Source organism: Aquarana catesbeiana, linkage group LG05 (genome assembly GCF_042186555.1).
Source record: "Aquarana catesbeiana isolate 2022-GZ linkage group LG05, ASM4218655v1, whole genome shotgun sequence".
Taxonomy (NCBI): domain Eukaryota; kingdom Metazoa; phylum Chordata; class Amphibia; order Anura; family Ranidae; genus Aquarana; species Aquarana catesbeiana.
The window spans coordinates 240,875,301-240,897,938 of record NC_133328.1 but is presented as its reverse complement, the minus strand read 5'-3'; the positions used below and the strand labels follow the sequence as shown (position 1 = coordinate 240,897,938).

General features: G+C 47.1%; 1 protein-coding gene and 1 long non-coding RNA gene across 5 annotated transcripts in view; one reads left to right on the top strand and one right to left on the bottom strand.

Annotated features, from left to right (window-relative positions):
• TPPP (tubulin polymerization promoting protein) overlaps positions 1-3,594 on the bottom strand; it is a 146,608-nt gene extending 143,014 nt beyond the window's left edge. For 2 of the 4 annotated variants that reach the window (XM_073630636.1, XM_073630638.1), the window contains exon 1: positions 3,348-3,591. The gene's annotated coding sequence lies outside the window, so the exon portion shown is untranslated. Of the gene's footprint in view, positions 1-3,347 lie in introns of all 4 variants that reach the window. The other 2 variants (XR_012244443.1, XM_073630637.1) reach the window with 2 other exon arrangements.
• LOC141144700 (uncharacterized) overlaps positions 3,258-22,638 on the top strand; it is a 47,594-nt gene continuing 28,213 nt past the window's right edge. Inside the window, exon 1 of the long non-coding RNA XR_012244444.1 lies at positions 3,258-3,731. This is a non-coding gene — a long non-coding RNA (uncharacterized lncRNA). The remainder of the gene's footprint in view (positions 3,732-22,638) is intronic.

Here is a 22,638-nt window from a genome sequence, read left to right as displayed (position 1 = left end):
GCAATAACTAACCACCATGCGAGGGAGCTCGCATTAAGGTGGTTAGTTCTTGCGGAGAGGAGCTGAAACAGCCGCCGAGGGACCCCAGAAGAGCAGGTTCGGGGCCACTCTGTGCAGAACGAGCTGCACAGTGAAGGTAAGTATGACATGTTTGTTATTTAAAAAAAAAAAAAATTACCTTTACAACCCCTTTAAGAATGAGCACAGGCTTGTTCGCAACTCCACGTGCCCATGCCTGCCAGGAAGCTGACACTCCGCAGCGCTAATTACAGGCAGTGAGACATTTCCTGATCCACAGCTGCACAGATCGGGAAATGTCTCACTGCCTGTGATTAGCGCTGCAGAGTTTCAGCCACCTGGCGGGTGCGGGCACATGGAGTTGCGAACACGCCTGAGCTCATCCTTATTAATTATACAGTAAAACCTTGGATTGAGAGAATAATTTGTTCCAGAAACATGCTTGTAATCCAAAGCATTTGTATATCAAAGCGAATTTCCCCATAAGAAATAATGGAAATTGAAATGATTCATTCCACAACCATTTATTCATAGGTCCTTCAGTTTATAGTCCATATAAAAAGATTATAGCAATGTGACCAGGTTGTGTAACCATAAAATATCCATTAGGAGCTACAGAGTATAAAAAGAGAAGAGAGGCGCCTCTAATGCCCTGTACACACGGTCTGACATTGATGGGACATTCCGACAACAAAATCCATGGATTTTTTCCGACGGATGTTGGCTCAAACTTGTCTTGCATACACACGGTAGAGCTGCACGATTCTGGCTAAAATGACAATCACGATTTTTTTGCTTAGAAGATAGATCACGATTCTCTCACAATTCTCGTGGCGTAACATCATCATTCACATTAAAACAAAAAAAAAATTGGGCTAACTTTACTGTTTCGTTTTTTTTTTTTTTTTTTTTTTTATTTATTGAAGTGTATTTTTTCCCAAAAAATTGCATTTGAAAGACCGCTGGGCAAATGCAGTATGACATAAAATATTGCAGCAATTGCCATTTTATTCCCTAGGGTCTCTGCTAAAATATATATAATGTTTGAGGGTTCCAAGTAATTTTCTAGCAAAGAATAATTGATGATTTTAACTTAAGAAAGAAGTGTCAGAAAAAGATTAGACTTTAAGTGGTTAAACTTCATGCATATACACTTTGTTGAAAACTTGGCAGACTGCTGGATTATTTATTTACACAGCAGTTCTATCCCTTTGATCTAAGAAGGAAGCTTAGTTACAATGTTTCAAGTTAAAAGACTTGGCAGAATGCCCAGATGCTTTCTTTTGACAGCTGAGTGAGCAGATAAAGTCTCTCAACCTGTTTATATGAAAGAATCAGCAACCTCTGCAGGAGAGATTGTCAGGGGAGGTGAATCGAAATCACGATTTTTTAACGATTAATTGTGCAGCTCTAACACACGGTCACACAAAGTTGTCGGAAAATCCGATCGTTTTAAACGCGGTGACGTAAAACACGTACTCCGGACTATAAACGGGGCCGTAGCCAATAACTTTCGTCTCTTAATTTATTCTGAGCATGCGAGGCACTTTGTGCGTCAGATTTGTGTACACACATGAGCGGAATTTCCAACAACGGATTTTGTTGTCGGAAAATTTTATAGCAAGCTTTCAAACTTTGTGTGTCGGAAATTCTGATAGAAAATGTGTGATGGAGCCCACACACGGTCGGAATTTCCGACAACGAGGTCCTATCACACATTTTCCGTCGGAAAATCCGACTGTGTGTACAGGGCAATCAGTGTAGCAATATGGTTACATTTAATGAAGATACAACATTTACCAACTCACATGGTTGATGATTAAAAGAGACACATCTAAGTATGCAGGCATCCAGGGTAAAGCTGTCCATATAGACCGTCCTCCGCACCGCTAGCTCTCACCACTGTCAGTCTGCAATCGTGATGGGAAAGACTACCCAGCAGTAGAGCGATCTGAAAGCGAGGCTTGAACCACTTGTGAAGCGCAGAGTGGAAGGGATATGTAACCATATTGCTACACTTAGAGGCGCCTCTCTTCTCTTTTATACTCAGTTGTAACTTGACGCTACTTGTATATCAAGACATCGCTTGTATAGCAAGTCAAAATTAATTTTAAAATTTTGCTTGTCTTGCAAAATGCTTTCAAACCAAGGATTTACTGTACTTTAAAGCGGGACTAGATGGTCTGCTTAAGAAACAACAAGCACCAAGGCAGGCTTTTAATAAAGAAGAGACGTGCAATGTCTCTTCTGCAATAAAATGCTTCTACCTGCCTGCTCACCAGTGGCGGCCCATAATGCAGCACGCAGGGGCGGCGCCCCCTCTATCCATGGATTTAAATGCTTGTTTTTTTGTTTTGTTTTTTGAAGCACGTGATTAGAGCCTAAGACTCTAATGCTAGCACTGCGTCCCGACCACACCCACTTTTGTGACAATAGCGAATGAATATTCGCTATTGTCTTCCTGAGTCTCCTCCAAATGAATCAGGAAGCGGGTCCTGAGACCCATCACCCGAATGGCCAAAAGGGCGATCTGACCGGCTGCCTAGGAGGATAATGCAGGAGATGCACTGCACAAGGAGGAGAGGCGGGAGGAGACGCATGGTGTAATGCAGGATAGAATAAGTGCGGGGCTGGTGGATGACAGATGGACCGGGGCAGTGGCTTTAGCCACAGGTGACCTGGTGACAGACCGAGGGGGGGTTGTGGATGCATTGTTTGCCGTCCCCCCCAAAAAAACATACCACCAGTTGCCACTGCTGCTCACGGCCTCTTCCAGGGCTGTACAACTGAGTTGCAGATGTGCACCAGGCCAGTCTCTGAGTGCTGGGATGACTGCTTCCTGCGCAGGAGTGTGATGTCATCCAGAGCCGGCCAATGAAGAGGCCCGAAGACTGGCAGATGCCGGCGAGGGACTCTAGGACAGGTGAGTATTAATCCTTTAGTTCTGCTTTAATATAAGCTAATTTTCACTAAAGTAGGTCCAGAACTCCAGATAAAAACAAAACAACAAAAGATCACATTCATGTTTTACAGCAAAAGTCTCTTCCACTGTAAACACACAGTGAGGGTAAATGTAACAGTATAGAATGATTGTAACTGGTTGGATCAGATCCTCCTGATAGGTTCAGAGGCACACAACTTTCACAGAATAGAATGTTTACAAGGATGACGTCACAGAGATGTATTCCATGTACACAAACCGAAAGTACAGAGATTCTCTGCCATGTAAACACGCCGACAGCTCTGTCAGTCGTTCAGTTTTCCCATGCACCAGACTCCATTGCATATGTCATCATGACAAAACAGAAATGTACAATTCGCTCACTTACTACTTGTAGGAATCCAAAGTGACAGGTCTCAGAGCAGGAAAATCGAAAAGCTGTCAGAACTAAAGCGACCCGCCCTCTGCTCAGCCATTGGTTAAAATCTGCATCCAATCTCAGATATGGCTGGGAACATATTCTATGGTCTTCCCCTCTGGCTGGGAAGAAGGATATGCAGGGATTCCATGGCAGCGTGCACGAGCCTCAACGCGTTCCTGTGCGATGAGTCTTGTACTGTGCGCGCTCCTGCCCTCGTGAGGCGGGAAATGGACCTAGTCATACCTCCACACATCACTCCCATCTGTACCTCACTTGAAGATTGAAACTACAGATATCACCCGGCCGATATTTCACCGGCCAAGCTGGTATTTTTTTTTACAGCATATACAGGTAAGACAAACAAATACTGGCCTAATGTGTGTAAAAAAAAAAAAAAAAAAAAAAAAAAAAAAAAAACTTTCTGCTATAAAATGAGCCGTTAGCTAGTTTTGTACTTGCAAGCAGGTTGAAATGCATACAGTTTCTTACAGCCTGTTTTCTGTGAAAAAGGGCCAACTTGTCAAAATCTTAAATTCTGTCACTTCTGGTGACTCTCCAGCAGCAATAATTGCAGATTTCGACGACTTGGCTGTTTTCATAGAACACTGCCACGCACTATGGTAGACCATACAATGAGTAGACATTGTTAATCTGCCTGATAGGAATCAACAACATGGCCGTCCGTCTCCAAGGTGGCAACAACTTTTTTACTTCTTAGCCAGGGTTCTGTCAAAACAACCAATTCTTTGTGTACCGTAGTGTATATCCTGTCGGTGTTCTGTGCAAACAGCCAAGTCCTTGAAATCTGAAAATCCTGCTTCTGGAGAGTTACCGGAAGTGATGTTGGAGATTTTGACAGTACACCGTCCCAGGCTGGGGGAAAGGGCTAAGCATATTCTACCTAGTTTACAGGGTTTTTTTTTATTTTGCGGACCCAACTGTGATGTATTAAAAAAAAAAAAAAAAAAAAAGTTCACTAGGATCGGAGCGTAGTACGGTAATTGTAGTAGCAGTTGCCTTCAGAGAACGTTGTAAAGTCCTGCTGCTGGGGAAAAGACATGAATATACCGGGAGCCATGGACAGCATCCAAGTCATGGACAATGCCTATATGGACTCTCACCTCATGGGAGGTATGCCTGGGCCACTACATCATGTTAGGATTAGGGAAAGGACATTGTTCGTGCTGTATTATCACGCTGCGTTTCAACTGTAAGGCTATGTTCACACTAGTGCGAATTGGAGGTGTGTTTATCCGCATCCAATTTGCACAGCAGGAGATTGTGACAGGCTCTCTATGGAGCCAGTTCACATCTCCTCAGTGGCTCTGGTGCGATTTGCACAGGAGTCCTGTTCATCTTTTGGTCCGTTCCAGGTTCGAATGCAGCCAAAAATTCGGGCTGAAATCGGACCTGAAACGGTGAACGAGGATGCACCGGACTCCTGCTGTGAGCCGTTGCGGCTCATATGTGAACCCAGCCTAAAGTTATGGTGACCATTCTAAGCCTGGTTTGAAGTTATTCAAAAGGTAGCATGTTGGTTCTGGCGTATGTCAAAGAACCTGGGTCTGTAATTGCCTTACGGGATATGAAGCAACACCTCTACAAATGGTTAACTTGGCAAGATGAAGAAGAGAAATGTAATTGCTATGGGTAACCAAGTGGAGGAACAAGCTACAGCAACTAGTCGTTAAAGCGGAATTCCACTTGAAAAAATTAAAAGTCAGTAGCTACAAATGCTGCAGGTGCTGACTTTTTAATAGTCGGACACTTACCTGTCCTAGGGTCCATTGATGTGGGGGAATGAAGCCCGTCTCGTTTCCCCCTCCTCTCTGCAGCGCCGGCATTGTCACTGTGGGCACCCGGCTGAGGCTTCACAGCCGGGCACACACTGTGCATACGTGAGCTGCACGCTGTGACTGGCCGGGCAACAGGGGTGCAAACGGATCGTCACCGATCCATGATCCGAACGGGTAAACCTGTTCGGATCGGCACACCAGGTGATCCGCGGAGCACTCTGCTGCCTCGGCCTTAGGAAAGTCCAGCTTTGGCCTAGCAGCGGAGTGGCAGCCATCTTGGTACACCCGGCGGCGGCCTAGGTGAGAGGCACGCTGATCTCATCATCACTCGCCTCAAGTGCAAGCAAGCAGACAATCGTTGGAGGTGATGTGGCTATTACAGGTGGGGAGATGTTGGTTATTAGTGGGGGAGATGACGTGGATATTGCAGTTTTTTTTTTTCTGATCCGAAAAAAAAATGATCAGAAACCGTGAATTTTTTGATCCGTTGCACCCCCACCGGGCAATCATCTGGGACCTGTGACGTGTCCCAGATGATTGCCGAAAGGTGACCTTCCTTCCGGAGCCCCTGTGCCCAGAGAGGAAGTGGGAGCTGGTACCCTCTATAAAGAGGGTTTCCGCCCCCCCCAAAAAAGACATTCCAAATGTGGCATGTCAGGGGGTCACCTTCCCTTAAAGCAGAAGTTCAGTTTTTGGGTGGAACTCCGCTTTAAGCATCGTACCTTGTAAGGTGACAGGTCCTCCGGTAGCGAGGCGATCAGTGTTGTGACTCCCTCGCCAGCAGTCAATCTCCTATGGTAACCGGGAGCAGACTAGCGTTACGGAGATCTATGGCCTGGTCACATGGTATGTGAAGGACAGAGTTAAGTGAGAGCATGCGTGATGTCCACGCTAGGTGCTTGGCAGGACCCCATTCTGTTACCTGTTACCTCACTCCCAGTAACAGAACTGGTGGAGTGGGCATAGGCTCAGCACATTCCTCCTATTGCAAACATACTTTGTAGTGACATGGGACAAGTCACATTTCAGGGAAAATGTGCACCTTATTACTACACACCGTAATGCCCCATACACACAATCAGAAATTCTGTCAGAAAAAATTTGGATGTTTTTTCCGACGGAATTCTGCTCAAGCTTGCCTTGCATACACATGGTCACACAAAAGTTCTCAGAACTTTCGACCGTCAAGAACGCAGTGACATACAACACTACGACGAGCAGAGAAAATGAAGTTCAATGTTTCTGAGCATGTGTGATTTTCTCACCTTGTCTTTCAGGACAGCACCTGGAGTGAGCGCCGCTCCACCCACTTAACCAGGAAACACTGCAGTCAGTTTCTTTATAGACCGGACACTTCTACCATGGCCTCAGTTGTAGTGTTTCCTCTGACCATGGTCACTGCAGGGAACCAATGGTGTGCCACGCTCTCTCCAGGTGGAGACAGTATGGGGCATACCTGTGCACTTTCTTTGTTATTCAGGCCAGCCCAGCATCTCCCCTTACGTGTGGGGGATTCTCAGGTGTCTGCTCCCCTTCATACCCGGCGAGGGTTCAGGCTGCAGGGGTCCCGCTCTCTTCAGACCGGCGCTGTGGGCTGTAAAGGAGAAGAACGTGCTTTACAGTAGTGAGCAGCGTCTCCTCTGTCTGTTTGTCGGCCTTCATGCTCTTCCGGGTCCCGGGTGGCGAGCGCGTCATTCCGTCCGGGGGTGGGACTTCCGGCGGCGTGACGCGGCTTCCGGCTGCTGGAACGCAGGGGGAGGAGGCAGCCTCAGCTGGTGATGATTTCCGGTCCTCGCAGAGGTGAAAGGACTGGGAAAATACAAATAAAAGCAGCCGGACGCCGCTACAACCTCAGCAAAGCATGGAAGAGGAACAGACGGCGGTGGCAGGAGCCTCTAACACCAGCCAGACTCATGTAAGCAGAGACAGCGGTCTCTGTTCTTTATCTTGAAGGTCTTGTTGTCCCTCCCTGGCTCCCCTGGGGGGATGCAGGGGAGTCTGCACCACACTCCTTTGTTTTAAACAATACTGAGGAAAGTGGGTTTATTTGTTTATGGTGACTCATTGGGGGAGAGTTACTGGGAAAGCTGCATACAAACAGAGGAGCTAAGGTGTGTGTGTGTGTTTATGTATGTATGTATATGTGTTTTTTTTTTTTTTTTTTTTTTTTTTTTTTTTGTGTTGGTGTATTTCAGGCTAAAGCCAAAGAAAAAAAATCAAACATTCCTCCCCCCCTTCTAAGAGGAAATGCCCATCTTGCAAAAATACACTTAGGGAATCATGGGCCAAAGCGTTATGCAAGACCTGTATAGCAGAGTTAGTCAGGGAAGAAACTTCCCCAGCTACAACTGCTGTCCAGCCAGGAGAACTATTAAGCTCCTTCAGGAAAGAACTGGCAGACACGTTTGAGTCATTCCATTCTTTTTTTGGACAAACAATAGTGGCAATTCGCCATCCTGTTCTCGTCCATGTATTTCTGGTCCCAGAGGGGACAGTGATTCAAAGGACGAAGAGAGAAGTGTTTCCCCAGGTTCTGAGGAAGAGGAGGATGAAGAAAAAGAAGTTTCTTCTTCTCGCTATAGATTGTCTCTAGAGGAAGTGGATGATCTCTTAAAGAATATACATACAACTCTAAACATCAGAGGACAAGGCTCAGCTGTCCTTGCATGATAAAATGTTCCAAGGCATGGGGGAAGTTAAACATCGAGTTTTCCCAATGCATAAATTTATTTCCAAAACGGTCAAAAGAGAATGGAAGGACCCAGAGAGGGTGCCTTTTTTCTCTAAATCTCTTAAATGAAGATTCCCTTTCGAGGACGATAGTGATCAGGTCTGGAATAAAAAACCAAAGCTTGATGCGGCCTTCTCACAGGTGTCAAGGAACACAGACTTGGCCTTTGAGGACATTGGGGTCATGAAAGACCCCATGGACAAGAGAGCAGACTCCCTATTAAAGGCATGGGATTGGACTCTAGCCAATTTAAAACCAGCCATGGCATCAACTGTGGTGGCCAGGAACCTGGAACATTGGCTCGAGCAATTAAGAAGGCACATTAAAGCAGGAACTTCTCGCAAGGACCTGTTAGACACTCTGCCTGTACTACAGAAAGCTGTAGGGTACATGGCAGATGCATCTGCCGAGTCTATTAAGATGTCGGCAGGATCTGCGGCCTTGGTGAACTCAGCTCTCAGAACCTTATGGGTGAAGACATGGTCAGGGGATACTGCCTCAAAAGCAAAATTATGTGGGTTACCTTTCGAGGGGAACTTGATTTTTGGTCCTGAACTGGAAGCCGTACTTGATAGAACGGCTGATAAGAAGAAGGCCTTCCCAATAAAAAACGGTAGTTCCACAGGCCAAAAAGAATTTTCGTTCTTTTCGACAAACCGAAGAGAAGAAGGAAACCGGGTATAAAAGACCCTGGAGGTCCCAGAGAGGAAGGGGGAAGTCAGGAGTACTTTTCCGACCTCCTGGTCAAACCACAAAGAATCAAGGACAGTCCTCCGATTGTGAGAGGAAGGTTGCAAGCCTTTTTTCCACAGTGGAAGACAGCGACCTCCAGTCCATTCATCCTCAAAGTAATAGCAGAGGGCTACAGACTCGAGTTCTCTCAATCCCCTCCAAATCGTTTTTATGTAACCCAGGCTCCCCGGGACCTAGAAAAATCTCTAGGGATGGCGGCATTACTGCAGGAACTCATCCAACAAAGGGTGATTATAACTGTTCCCCCCCGAAGAGGAAGGGAAAGGGTGCTATTCGCACATATTCCTGGTAAGGAAACCATCAGGAAAATTCTGTTTAATTTTAAACCTGAAGGTATTAAACAAGTCAATTAGATACAAGAGGTTCAGAATGGACACAATCTTTTCAGTAAAAAATCTTCTGATGCCAAAATGCTTTTTGGCATCAATAGATCTGAGAGATGCATACCTGCATGTGCCTATAGCTCCAACATCGCAGAAGTACCTGAGATTCGCGGGCAAGATTTGCAGTTCAGAGCCCTCCCTTTTTGGCCTGTCGTCCTCACCAAGGATATTTACAAAAATTATAGCAGAGGCCCTAGCACCCCTCAGACTAAAGGGGATATCAATAGTGCCATAACTGGATGATCTCTTGCCCTTTGCCAGAACAAGGGATCTATTGGAGAAAGATCTAGAAGAGACAAGAACACACTTGGAGAGTCTCAGATGGATCATCAACAAAGAAAAATCAAATATGATCCCGTCACAGACAATAAAGTTTCTGGGTTATACTATCAGTTCCATTCAGGAAAGGATTTTTCTCCCACAGGACAAGATAGAGAATGTCCAGAAGGCAGTAAAAGGGACTCAGACAAATCTGCCAATTTCAATCAGGGCAGCCATGTCAGTTCTAGGCCTCCTAACGTCCTCAATACCAGCAGTACAATGGGCACGTCTCCATGCGAGAGATCTCCAGCAGACAATTCTCAGGAATTGGTCCTATGGAGAACCACTGGAGAAATTAATCAGGAATTCCCCCTCGTGTTCAGAGAAAACTATGGTGGTGGAGGAATCAGTCAAATTTGAACAGGGGTCTACTTTGGACTTTTCCCATAGCGCAAAGACTGACAACAGACGCAAGCTTCTGGGGTTGGGGTGCCCATCTGGACGGACAGATGGCCCAAGGAGCATGGACAACCAGAGAGGCCAGGAGATCCTCCAATTGGAGGGAGTTGAGGGCCATTCTCCTGGGACTATGGGCTTTCAAGGACCAAGTTCTAGGTCACCATATTCAGGTGTTGTCAGACAATGCCACAGCAGTGGCCTATATAACAAGGCAGGGAGGCACGAGGAGCAGAGTGTTGCTTTCCTCAGCCCTCCAAATTATGTCCTGGGCGGAAGCCAATCTAGCATCCCTGACGGCGGTACACCTAAAGGGAGATCTGAATCAGATTGCAGATTTCCTAAGCAGGGAAAGGGTACTGGAATCGGAGTGGAGTCTGAATACAGATGTATTCCAGCGGATAGCAGGAAGATGGGGGACTCCCCAGATAGACCTGTTTGCATCCCACTCCAATACAAAGGTAGAGACTTACTTCTCTCTGAACAGATGAGATCAAGCGGAAGGACTAGACGTGCTAGCGCAACCATGGACCTTCCACTTGTGCTACGCCTTTCCCCCCCTTCCAAATGATTCCATTAGTACTAAAAAAGCTACAGAAGGAATCTACAGACATGATCTTAGTAGCCCCTTTCTGGCCCAAGAGGACATGGTTTTCAACCATACAGAAGATGGCGGTGAAACTCCACTGGTTTCTTCCTTTTACAGAGAGACCTGTAAACACCCCAATATCGAGCACCTAAGACTAGCTGCTTGATTACTGAGGAGCAGATCTTAAAACATAAGGGCTTGTCTAATAAATTAGTTTCAACACTACTAGACAGCCGAAAGAAGGTTACTAGAAAGATTTACTTTAAAACATGGAAATGTTTTAATTCCTGGTGCGTAAGCAAACAGTTTTCACCAAAGGAAGTAGTTTCCTCGTTAGAATTTCTACACGAAGGAATGGAAAAAGGGTTGACGACTAGCACCCTAAAGGTGCAAGTAGCCGCTCTTTCAGTGTTCCTGGAGAGACATTTATCCCAGGACCCACTTATTAGATTTTTTTTTTTTTAAGGCACTGACCAGAGCCACTACCTTTTAAGTTTTCCCCAAAATGGGACTTATCTCTGGTGTTACAGGGTCTGACTAAAAGACCCTCTGAACCTCTAGAAGAAGCGACAATCAGATTTTGGTTGCTTAAGTTGGCACTTTTAGTTGCAGTCACTTCAGCCACGAGGGTGAGCGAATTACAAGCCCTGTCCATTATTGAACCTTTTTTGTTCTATATTTTCAGACCGGGTAGTGCTGAAAACTGACCTGGGGTTTTTACCTAAGGTCTCAACGGTATTCCATAGGTCACAAGAGATAGTTCTCCCAACTTTCTGTCCTTCACCATCTGGCACGAGGGAAAGAGACTTTCACAGCCTAGATGTAAGGAGATGTATATTACGTTATCTAAAGATCACAAGTGAATTCAGAAAATTAAATTCACTGTTTATACTATTCTCTGGCCCACGTAAGGGATACGGTGCTTCCAAAAGCACCATAGGTAGGTGGCTACGAATGGCCATCAATGAAGCCTATAAAGCTTCAGGGGTAGATCCTCCCGCAGGAGTGGCGGCCCATTCAACCAGGGTAGTAGCAGCATCCTGGGCGGAACGGGCAGGGGCTTCTCCAGGATGGATCTGCAAGGCGGCTACGTGGACAAGCTTCTTCACTTTTACCCGCCACTACAGGTTGGATTTGCTCTCTGCATCAGAGCAGTCCTTTGGCAGAAAAGTCCTACAGGTGTTGGTCCCACCCTAGAGTAAGTACTCTTTTATCATCTCCAGGTGCTGTCCTGAAAGACGAGGTGAGAAAACCTTAGACTTAACGGTAACGGTATTTCTACGAGTCTTTCAGGACAGCACCGATGACCCGCCCTAAGACATTGTAAAGTGTTACAAACTGTGGTGTTATTGCTATGTTCTGCTTGTCTAATTTCAGCATGGCTGGAGGTACTCTTAAACAACTGAGGCAATGGTGGAAGTGTCTGGTCTATAAAGAAACTGACTGCAGTGTTTCCTGGGAAAGTGGATGGAGCTGCGCTCTCTCCAGGTGCTGTCCTGAAAGACTCGTAGAAAACGGAAAATTGTATCATACTTACCGTAATTTTCCTTTCCTGGTGCCTATCCATGGCAGCATACTGGTGATAGAGCTCCGCCTCGACTCCTCCCTCAAGACTAGTGAATAGCATAAATTAAAGGCATAGTCCCTCCCCCAACATTCTCCGTAAAATAGAATACCGAGGGTGGGAGCGTATGCTGCCATGGATAGGCACCAGGAAAGGAAAATTACGGTAAGTATGATACAATTTTCCGTTTTCCTGGTGCCTCCATGGCAGCATACTGGTGATAAATAACTAGCTGACACAGGTGGGATAATGCTTAACAATAAATGTTTAATTAGAATGGGACATTGCAGCCTGAACTGCCCTCCTCACGAACTCAACCGTTGTGAGAGCTCCTGGATCAATATGGTAGTGTCTGAGGAAAGTATTGTGAGAAGACCAGGTGGCGGCCCTGCACACCGTCTCTAATGAAATGTTAGCCCTTGCTGCCCAGGAGGTTGAGACTGCCCTTGTAGAATGAGCATTCACTCGGGATGGAGGTTCCATATTCTTCATCCTGTAGGCCTTCTGGATTTACTTTACCACCCAAGATGCCAGAGTTCTGATGGAAGCTTCTTTGCCCCTGTATTTATCGAATGGAACAATAAAAAGTCTTTCCGAGTTCCTGAAGGATCTGGGGGCCTCTAGGTAGGCTCTGAGCACTCTGGATATGTCCAGCTCGTGACATGATTCCGAATTCGCTTCAGCAAATACTGGTAGTGCCCAAGGCTCCAAAAGGTGGCTTGGAGTAGTGACCTTAGGTGTGAACCCCCAGAGGGGACGAAGCTCCACTCTATCGTGGAAGAAAGAGATGTGGTCATCACCTGTCCCTAAAAAGTGGAGTTCTGAGATCCTTCTGCCAGATGTAATGGCTAGCAGGAAACCGTCTTTAGTGTTAGGTTCCATATTGCCACTTGTTCCACTGGGGCAAAGGGATGGTCAGAGAGGACTTCAAGGACCATGGATAAATCCCATTTGGGAAAAGACCGTCTGACAGGTGGGCAAATTTTTAACACTCCTCTGAGGAAAGTGACTACTAAAGGCTCTTCCGCCCATCTTTTATTTGTTGCGGCAGAAATTGCTGCTACTTGCACTTTGAGGGAACTTAGGCCAAGACCCAGATCAAGTCCTGTCTGGAGGAAACCTAGAACGTCCGATGTAGAAGGAAGGATTGGATCAAACTCCTTTTGAGGTAGCAAATGACAAGAACTTGTTCCATATTTTTGAGTATATAGCATTGGTTGCTGGCTTCCTGGCTCCCAGGAGGGCTGATATGACCCCTGGGGAACATCCTAGGGACTCGAACCTTCGCCTCTCAACCTCCAGATTCGAAGATTCAGCTTCTGAGGGTTTGGATGAACTAAACTGCCCTGCGTCAGAAGTTGAGGGAAAGGAGGGATCCTGATTGGAGAGCTCACACTGAGGCGCATAGCTAGAGGAAACCAGGGTCTCTTCGGCCAATATGGAAGTACTGCCAGTACCTGGACTGTCTCTCTGAGAAGCCCCAGGAGGAACTTTGAATATTAATGGCCGGGGGGGAAGGCATATGCGGTGGTGAACCTCCAGGGTCATGACAGGGCATCTACTTCCTCGGCTTGTGTATACGGCAGGCGAGAGAAGAATCTGGTCAGTTTGTCATTCTCCGGAGTGGCAAATAGGTCTACCTGAGGAAGATCCCAGAGGTTGGCAATCTGACGGAAGACCTGGGGATGAAGAGCCCACTCGTTGTTGTCCAAGAAGTTCCTCAACAGCATGTCTGCTTCCGTGTTCAACCTTCCCGGGAGATACATCGCCCTGAGGTTTAAGATGTTCTTTTCTGCCCAGAGCATAATCGGCTCTACTTCCCTGAGGAGTGATGTGCTGCGAGTGCCCCCCTGCCTCTGCAGATACGCAACAGCTGCCCTGTTGTCCAGGCGTAAAAGTACTCTCTGGCCTCTGATCTGAGATGCCAATGAAGTCAGTGCCAAGAACGCTGCTCTCATCTCCAGGATGTTGGATACTACTCCCTGGGTGGAACAGGACCATCTTCCCTGTATCCTGGTTTTTCCGCAATGGGCTACCCAGCCTTGTCCGCTTGTGTCGGACGTAACTGTGATCCAGGAGAGGGAACCCAGGTGATGAGGTTTGGAGAGGTTTTCCGGAAGGGTCCACCAATGAAGACTCCTGCGCATTGCTCCCGTCAACAGAATTGTCTGAGAGAGTTGCTGTTTCCTCCACTGCGCCAAGAAACCCATCTGGAAATACCTCAAGTAGCAATGGGCCCAAGGAATCATTGGTATACAGGCAGACATCGTGCCAATGAGGCTCAGGCATTGTGACGCCGTTAGGTACAGGCTCACGATGGTTTTGACCATCTTCATGATGATAATCCTCATCTTCGGAGATGGTAATGATACTGTCCCCTCCTGGGTGTTGAACATTGCACCCAGATAGATCATCTGCTGTGTAGGTGCAAGCTGACTCTTTTCTGAGTTTATCAACCATCCTAGTTCTCTCAGGGACTGGAGAAGGATGTCTCGGTGATATACCAACTGATCCGGACTGCTTGCTAGGAGAAGGATGTCGTCTAAATAGTGGTATATCCTCAAACCCCTCTCCCGTAGGGGAACCAGGGCGGATATTAGAATCTTGGTGAATACTCTGGGGGAGGTGCACAGACCGAAGGGCAGGGCTTGAAACTGCAGGTGGGTCTGTCCTACTGAAAATCTGAGATACTTCTGAAAGGCAGGTAGGATTGGCACGTGTAGGTACGCATCCTGCAGGTCGACTGAAATCATCCAATCTGTTGGCTGCACTGCCTGAATAATTGTTTGTAGAGACTCCATCTTGAAGCTTTCGGGGTGTATGTGCCTGTTGAGCCTTTTTAGATCTATCACAGGCATCCATCCCCCCGTTCTCTTTGGGACCAGAAACAGAGTGGAATAGAAGCCTGCGAAGAGCTCTGCCAAGGGAACCGACACAGCTGCTCCCTGAAGCTGGAGTGACGATACGAAGTGTCTTAAGGCTTGAGCCTTCAGTGGAGAGGATGGAATTTCTGTTCTCTTGAAAGAATTTTGAAGTGGAGGATGAGAGAAACTCCAAAAGTGTCCCCATTGGATTGTTGACAGGACCCAGGGATCCTGGCATTTGTTGGCCCAGACTGGAAAAAAGAACTTTAGCCTGGCTCCCACCGGGAGTGTCTGGGCTAATCTGGCGTCAAAAGGACTGCTTCTGCTCATGTGGAGTCGGAGGGCCCTTCAACTTTCTGCCCAAAAAGGATGCCTGAGTGCCCCTCCAGGGTTTTCTGCTGTCTCTGGACTGCTTTGATTGTCTAAAAATCCCTAGGATTTGACTGGCGGAACCTAGAGGAACCCCCTCTGGATCTCCGCATCCTTCTGTCTTGGGGAAGCATACCAGGCTTTCCTCCTGACACCCTGGAGATGGCTTTATCCATCTTGTCTCCAAATAATGCCTTCCCATCGAATGGGATTTTGCTTGGAAGCTAAATCTGCCGTCCAGGGCTTCAACCACAAGGCCCTTTTCGCCATTACTGAGTGCAGCATAGATCTTGCTGAACACCTAATCGTGTCTATAGCTTCTACTCCGACGAAGTCAGCTGACAATCTAATTTCCTCCAAGGCTTTAATTATGTCCTCCTTTGGGGACGTCCTGGCGCAGAGCCGTTTCAATGTTATCCGTCCAAGCTCTAATGGCATTAGACACGGAGGTGAGGGCGATCGCTGGCTTACATGCTGCTCCTGCAGCTAAATAGCTCCTCTTGAGGTCCAGGTCGATTCGTCTGTCAAGAGGGTCCTTAAAAGAAGCGGAATCTTCCATAGGCAGGGTGAGTTTTTTTTGCGAGTCGCACCACTGATGCGTCTACCACAGGCATGGAGTTTAATGACTGCGTTCCCGACTCTGGTAAGGGATACAGTTTTTTGAAACGGCCCAATGAAAGTTTTTTTATCAGTCTTTAACCACTCATCTTGAATAATTTGACTAATTTCGCCCATCAAAGGGAAGAAAGCCTGTTTCCTTTTAAGGAATGGGAAGTAGCTTTTTGCTTCCTGGGCAGGTTCTTCAGCATCCTCCCAGGCTATTGCAGCTCTGACTGCCTGGATGAATGGTTTTACCAATGAATGGCTGAAGCCAGAAGGATCTGATTCATCTGACGAATCCCCCGAGAGGTCTTCAGGTGGGGAATCTCTGGCCAGTCGGCTTGATGGAGGTAGAGGAGTACTGGCTGCAGAAGGACCGGGAAGATTAAGCTCAACATCCTGAGTCTGGGACATCTGCGGGACTGGCTGAGAGGGAACCAAAGCCGCAAGCTCAGAGAAGGAGTCCTTCATAGTTCTTTTGAGCAGGTCCACAACCTGTTGATTTTCTAACTCGCGGCTGGACGCATATTCTGCAAAACAGTCCTTGCAAACTACTTTGTTCGGCAGCGGAGTAGCCCCACAGGTCCAGCACTTCTTCTTATAGGATCTAGGAGAGGGGGACCGATCCCGTCTTCTGGATCTTGATCTATGTCGAGAAGAATGGGACTTACGTCTTGACGAGCGGGACCGGTGGCGTGAAGAACGAGATCTGCGACTTGGGCTGTCGTCATCGTGGTGCCTTGAGGATTTTTCGGTCCTCTTGGAGTGGGCAGGGCTATGATTTTAAAAAAGAACCAAGTCAGGCCAGCGAGCGCACTTTTTTTTTTTTTTTTTTTTTTAATACTCACGTATAGGTGGTCCCATACCTAACGGAAGCGTGAGGATCTTTGTTGCGAGATGAATAGCTCATCGCGGAGTTGGGCAAAAGGATCAGCTGCGGAAATATCGCAAGAAAGAAAAGGAGAAAAAAAGAAAAGGGTTTTTTTTATTTATTTTTTTTTTTTAAATACTTACCACAGAGCAGCTTCAGAGAAAGCTAACAGGGCGCAGCCGAGGAGACTGACTGCTAGCCCCAAAGCTGACCTTAAATACCCTAAGGGGGGAGCGGTAATCCCATGAACCCCCAGTCTCTCTGTCCTTCTTCTTCTTCTTCTTCTTCTTCTTCTTCTTTTTTTTTTTTTTTTTTTTTTTTTATAAACTTTTAGAAGAAAAAAGGGCAAAAACTAGCCCTTTTTCCATAACTAAAAATGGCCACCGGGGCGCCGAGAGACCGCGCATGCGCAGAAGAGCCGACGCTGAGAAGACAAGAAAACCCCGCTAACGACGGCTGCCTTCTCACTCCCCGGATCGCGCATGCGCAGTACAGAGGTGGGGACGCCGGACCACGCTGTCTCTACCTGCAGGGAAGGTAGACAGCGAAAAACAAGGCACCGCAGCAATAGGACGAAGGCTGCAACTTAAAGGGCAGCAGCATGGAAATATGACAGGTAACAAGAAAAGAACATATTTACTCCCTCCTATAACCTATACCTATATATATATTCTTTCAAAAAGAATAAAGGGGAAGGAAACAGAAAGGGAAGAGGGGAAGGGAAAGACATATGCTTCTTTCTTTCTTTCTTTCTTTCTTTCTTTCTTTCTTTTTTTTTTAAAATGAAAAATGGAATAAACTGAAAAATCACAAGCCTGGAAGAATGAGATCTGATCCTTTTGCGACTCCTTTGCTGCCTTCATGGGATATGGTGGCAGACTGCGTTCCTGTGAGGAAACTCTGCAAGAAGACCCCAACAGATTCACAGAGGGGTTCCCAGTCTTATCAGCGCTGTGAGCAGCCCAAGAACAGGGACTGCGCACGGGAAAGGCTAAACCCGGCGGACGCTGCCAAAGGCAGAGGTATGGACATACTGCTACTCTTCACCAGCACAAGAGGTATGAGGAAAAAAAGGAGAATGTTGGGGGAGGGACTATGCCTTTAATTTATGCTATTCACTAGTCCTGAGGGAGGAGTCGAGGCGGAGCTCTATCACCAGTATGCTGCCATGGAGGCACCAGGAAATACCATTACCGGTAAGTCTAACAAAGGTTTTTTTTTTTTTTTTTTGCTCGTCCGAATTGCATACAGACGTACACATTTTCGGATAGGAACTTTTTCCAACCGAAAAATAGAGAACCTGCTCTCGATGGAGCATACGCACGGTCAGAATTTCTGACCAAAAGCTCACATCCGACTTTTGCTGGCGGAATTTCTGATCGTGTGTACGGGGCATAAGGCTCATCTCTAAGGCCCCTTTCACACTGGGGCGGGGGTGGCATCGGCAGTAAAGCACCGCTATTGTTAGCGGCGCTTTACCATCGGTGTTCGCCCGCTAGCGGGGCGGTTTTACCCCGGCTAGCGACCGAGAGAGTTCAAAACCACCGCAAAGTGCCTCTGCAGAAGCGCTTTGTCGGCGGTATAACTGTGCTGTCCCATTGATTTCAATGGGCAGGAGCGGTGTATTCACCGCTTCGAAGATGCTGCTAGCAGGACTTTTTTTCCCGTCCGGCTAGCACACCACTCCAGTGTGAAAGCCCTCGGGGCTTTCACACTGGAAAGGCAGCAGGGCTGTTTCGGGTCGGTTTGCAGGCGCTATTATTAGCACAATACCGCCTACAAACCGCCCCAGTGTGAGGGGCTTAAGTCAGGGAGCTGCCTTAATGTTAGATACTTCACAAGACCGCAGTTTTTGTCTGGTTCTGGTCTTTTAATGAGCATGCTCCTCAAGAGTGGTACCCCACTTGCACAGGCGCAGTAGACCCCGCCTACAAGCTGGTTCACCGCATTCAGTTATTGGCCTCATTCACACAGGATATTAAAGAAAAAGAAGAACGAAAAAGAAAGCTGGGAACCTGAAGGATAGATGGATGGTGCCACCCAACATGCGGGCAGGGTGTGCAACACAGCAAATAACCATAAAAACAAACAAAAAAAAAAACACAAAACAAAAAAAAAAAAAAAATAAAATTATGTGTACCCCAAAAGGCTACCTCATCACATTTACTACACATATGCAAATATAGTACATAAAAAAAAAAAAAAAACCAGCACAAACCATGTAGCGAACACTTCCCAGTCCTATCCCTCCCCCACCTCCCTCCCATACAACCCTACAAACCCTACCAAATCCCTCACCCCCTAGACATATGAACTGCCTCACTGGGATCTCCCCAAGGAGCTGAGAATGTGCGGCTATGCCGCTAACCCCTCACAGAGATGAAACAAACCCCTGGTGGCTACACCTGCAAAGATAGTTACTTCTACAATGTAGATTCATACATCCAATCAAGCAGCTGAGAGGAGAGCACTGCACCTTAAAGCCACTATGGGCAAATGCAGTGCAATCTGACAGACGGCGGTACCGGGGGGATGGATGTAAAAGTTTTTAGTTTGGTGAAAAATCCCCTGGTGACAATATGGAACAATAGAATTAAGGGTTAAAGCTGTATCCGCCACTTTAAGAAAACCAATCAGCTGCATGTGGATGGTTTTAATACCATCGATAGCCTAATTGCTCCTCATCCTGAAGAAGTTCTGGGGGTGGAACAAAACATATGTAGATCCATTTGGATCCATTGCCTGTTTACATAATATCACTTACCTGACGGACTTACCAGAGGCTTTTGGTGTGCTGTGCTACGGGATCATCCCACTTTACTACAGCCTGGTGCTCTGTGGGATTTCAGCAGCCGGGATTATCTACAGGAGATACTGAACACCCGTACTAGTCACACAGGACACCTGTAAGGACTTCCACTGTACTTGCCTGCTGAACGAACTGGCTGTGAAGTTCTCTGGCTATTCCACTAAGAACTATGGACCATAGGCACAACATACAATGGCTGCTGAAAAACCACGGAACCGTGAGTAATGTATACACAGACAGACCGACCATATCGGCAGTATTCACGAGGTACCTAAAGGCTCTGGGACACAGTGGTTTAGTACTGGCCGGATCGGATGTCTATTATGGTGCCAGATATGTTTGAGCTTAAGTCCTTTGAAGCTATGTCCTAGTAGTGACTATTTCCCAAGGCGTCTTTCAGGACAGCACCTGAGATAGTGACTCCTCCCACTGGACCATAGGAAACACCTTCTTCCTCCAGACTTTAAAGGGAGGCACCTCCCTACCATACCTCAGTTTTTGTGTTTCCTCTGGCCCGGAGGGAACATCTTTTGGGAGGGGAGTCAATGTCTCTCGGGTGCTCCGGGGAGACGGGGCTTCCTTCTTTTTCCTCCACAAGAGATCCGCTGTCCTCCCTGCCTACCCAAGCAACAGCAAGGGTAGCAATTGTGCTCCTCTTCTCCTCCTAGTGCTCGGTGAGAGCCGTAGATCCGGTGGCCCGCATGGTAGTAGGAAGCGCCGGTGCGCCGCCGCCATTTTGGCCGGCGGTCGCGCCGTAAATTACAAAGCGGGCCACTGGGTCAGCAAAAACTTCTTTTCCGGCGTGGACACAAGGGGGGAGGAGGGAGGACAGGAGCTGGTGCCTATTTCCGCTTCCGGTCCAGTGCAGATGCACTATGGGAGTCCGGAAGCGGCATATGAAGCCACGAGTGGAAAGCTGCACACCAGACATGGAGGAGTCAGCGTCTGCAGCGGTGGGGACAGGCACAGGCACCAGCAAAGCTCAGGTAGGAGCAGCGGTTAAAGTCTGCCTTTATTCCTTTACCTGGTGTTTGGTCTATTCCTTTTTTTCTTTACCCCCTTGTGGCAAGGGGCCTGTCTGGGCACTAGAGGCTGACTGGTTTCTTCTTAGTGCACCTGTGGGTGATTCTTGCTATATTGAGACTGGGTCTCACTAAAAGGTCCCCTGGTTTTTTTTCCCTTTTTTTTTTTTTTTTTTTTGTTTTTTGTTTTTTGTTTTTGTTTTTTGTTTTTTGTTTTTTCTCTCACAGGCTAAAAGCTCTGACCCAAAAAAAAGATGTCCTTTTTGCAGGGCCAAAATGGGAGAGAATTGGAAAAAAGCCCTGTGCAGTGCATGCATCACTTCTTTTAGTCAGGGAGGAATCAGCCTCGGTTTGTGATGATCTGGTTGCCTCTGTAAAGAAGGAACTATATGCCATGATTCAAACTTTTCGTGATTCTTTAGTTATTCCAGCTGCTAGTCAGCCATCCACTTCTGAGGGTTCCCTTTCTATCCCGGTGGTGGAAGCTTTACCTGAAGACCCCTCAACCAGGGAAGAGCAATCCCCTGCTCCTTCCGTTAAAGATTCGGAAGAAGAGGGTGAGGAAGCTGAGGTGGCTCCTTCCAAATTTAAGCTATCCCTTGAGGAGGTAGATGGGCTCCTTAAAGCTATTCATGTTACGCTTGGCTTAAGTGAGGAGAAGAAGGAATTATCTCTTCATGACCGCATGTATGCAGGATTAAATGAACCTAAGAGCCGAACATTTTCGGTCCATTCGGTCATTTCTGACACCATTGCTAAGGAATGGCAAGATCCAGAAAGAAATTTCCTAAAAAGGCGCTCCCCTTTTGAGGAGGACCCTTCTGCGGTGTGGAATAAGGTGCCCAGGTTGGACGCTGCATTTTCCCAGGTCTCAAGATCCACAGACCTGTCTTGAAGACATGGGGGTTCTGAAGGATCCAATGGACAAACGCATGGATCTTTTGCTCAAGAGATCATGGCAATCAATCATGAGCAATTTAAAGCCAGTAATGGCCACAACATGTGTAGCCAGAAATCTGGAATACTGGGTGAACCAACTCCGATCACCTATAGTGGCAGATTCCCCCAAGCAGGAGATCTTAGATTCCTTTCCTACCCTGATCTCAGCAGTTGCTTATATTGCGGATGCTTCGGCTGAAGCAATCAAAATGTCAGCTAGGTCTGCAGCCTTGACAAAGGCTGCTAGGTCTGCAGCCTTGACAAAGGCTGCAAGAAGAGCTTTATGGTTAAAAACCTGGCCAGGTGATACAGCTTCAAAGAGCAAACTTGGTGGTATTCCCTTTTCAGGTGATCTTCTTTTTGGCCCTGATCTAGATAATATCCTAGACAGAACTGCCGATAAAAAGTCCTTTCTGGTCAAAAAGAAAAAGCAGGCCCCAAAATGTCTTTTTCGACCTCAAAAAGCTCAAGAGCAGGACAGTAAGTTTCAGGGGAGCAGGAAAAATTGGTCCGCACAAAAAGCGAAGGGAAAAGGTGGAATTCTCTTCCGTCTTCCTTCACAGGCCGAGAAGTCGAAAAAAAGTTTGAAAAAAGTCTGACAACCGATGCCAGTTCCTGGGGTTGGGGGGCCCACCTAGGAAAGGGTTTCTCTCAGGGAAACTGGTCCAGGAAAGAGGCGACAAGGTTCTCAAACTGGAGAGAGCTCAAGGCGATCGACTTGGCTCTGAAGTAATTTGCTCAGGGTCTTCAAGTTCAGCATGTTCAAATACTAACAGCCAATGCCATGGCCGTGGCTTATATAAACAGGCAGGGAGGTACAAGGAGCAAATCGCTGCAAGTACTAACCATGGACATTCTTCGGTGGGCAGAAGGACACTTGCTGTCACTATCTGCAGTCCACCTAAAGGGGTCTCTGAACAGGGTGGCGGATTTCTTAAGCTGGAACCCCATTCAGGAAGCAGAATGGTCACTGAACCCAGAAGTTTTCGCTATGATTACCGAAAAATGGGGGATGCCAGAGGTGGAACTGTTCGCCTCAAGGGAGAACGCCCTGGTTCCGCAATTTTTTTCCCTAAACAATCACGACGGGTCACTAGGGATAGATGCTTTGGCGTATCCATGGAAATTCCATCTTTGCTACGCTTTCCCCCCATTCCAGTTAATTCCCTTAATATTAAGGAAAATTCAGAAGGAAATGGTACCAGTCATCCTAATCACGCCCTTTTGGCCAAGAAGGGCCTGGTTTTCAAC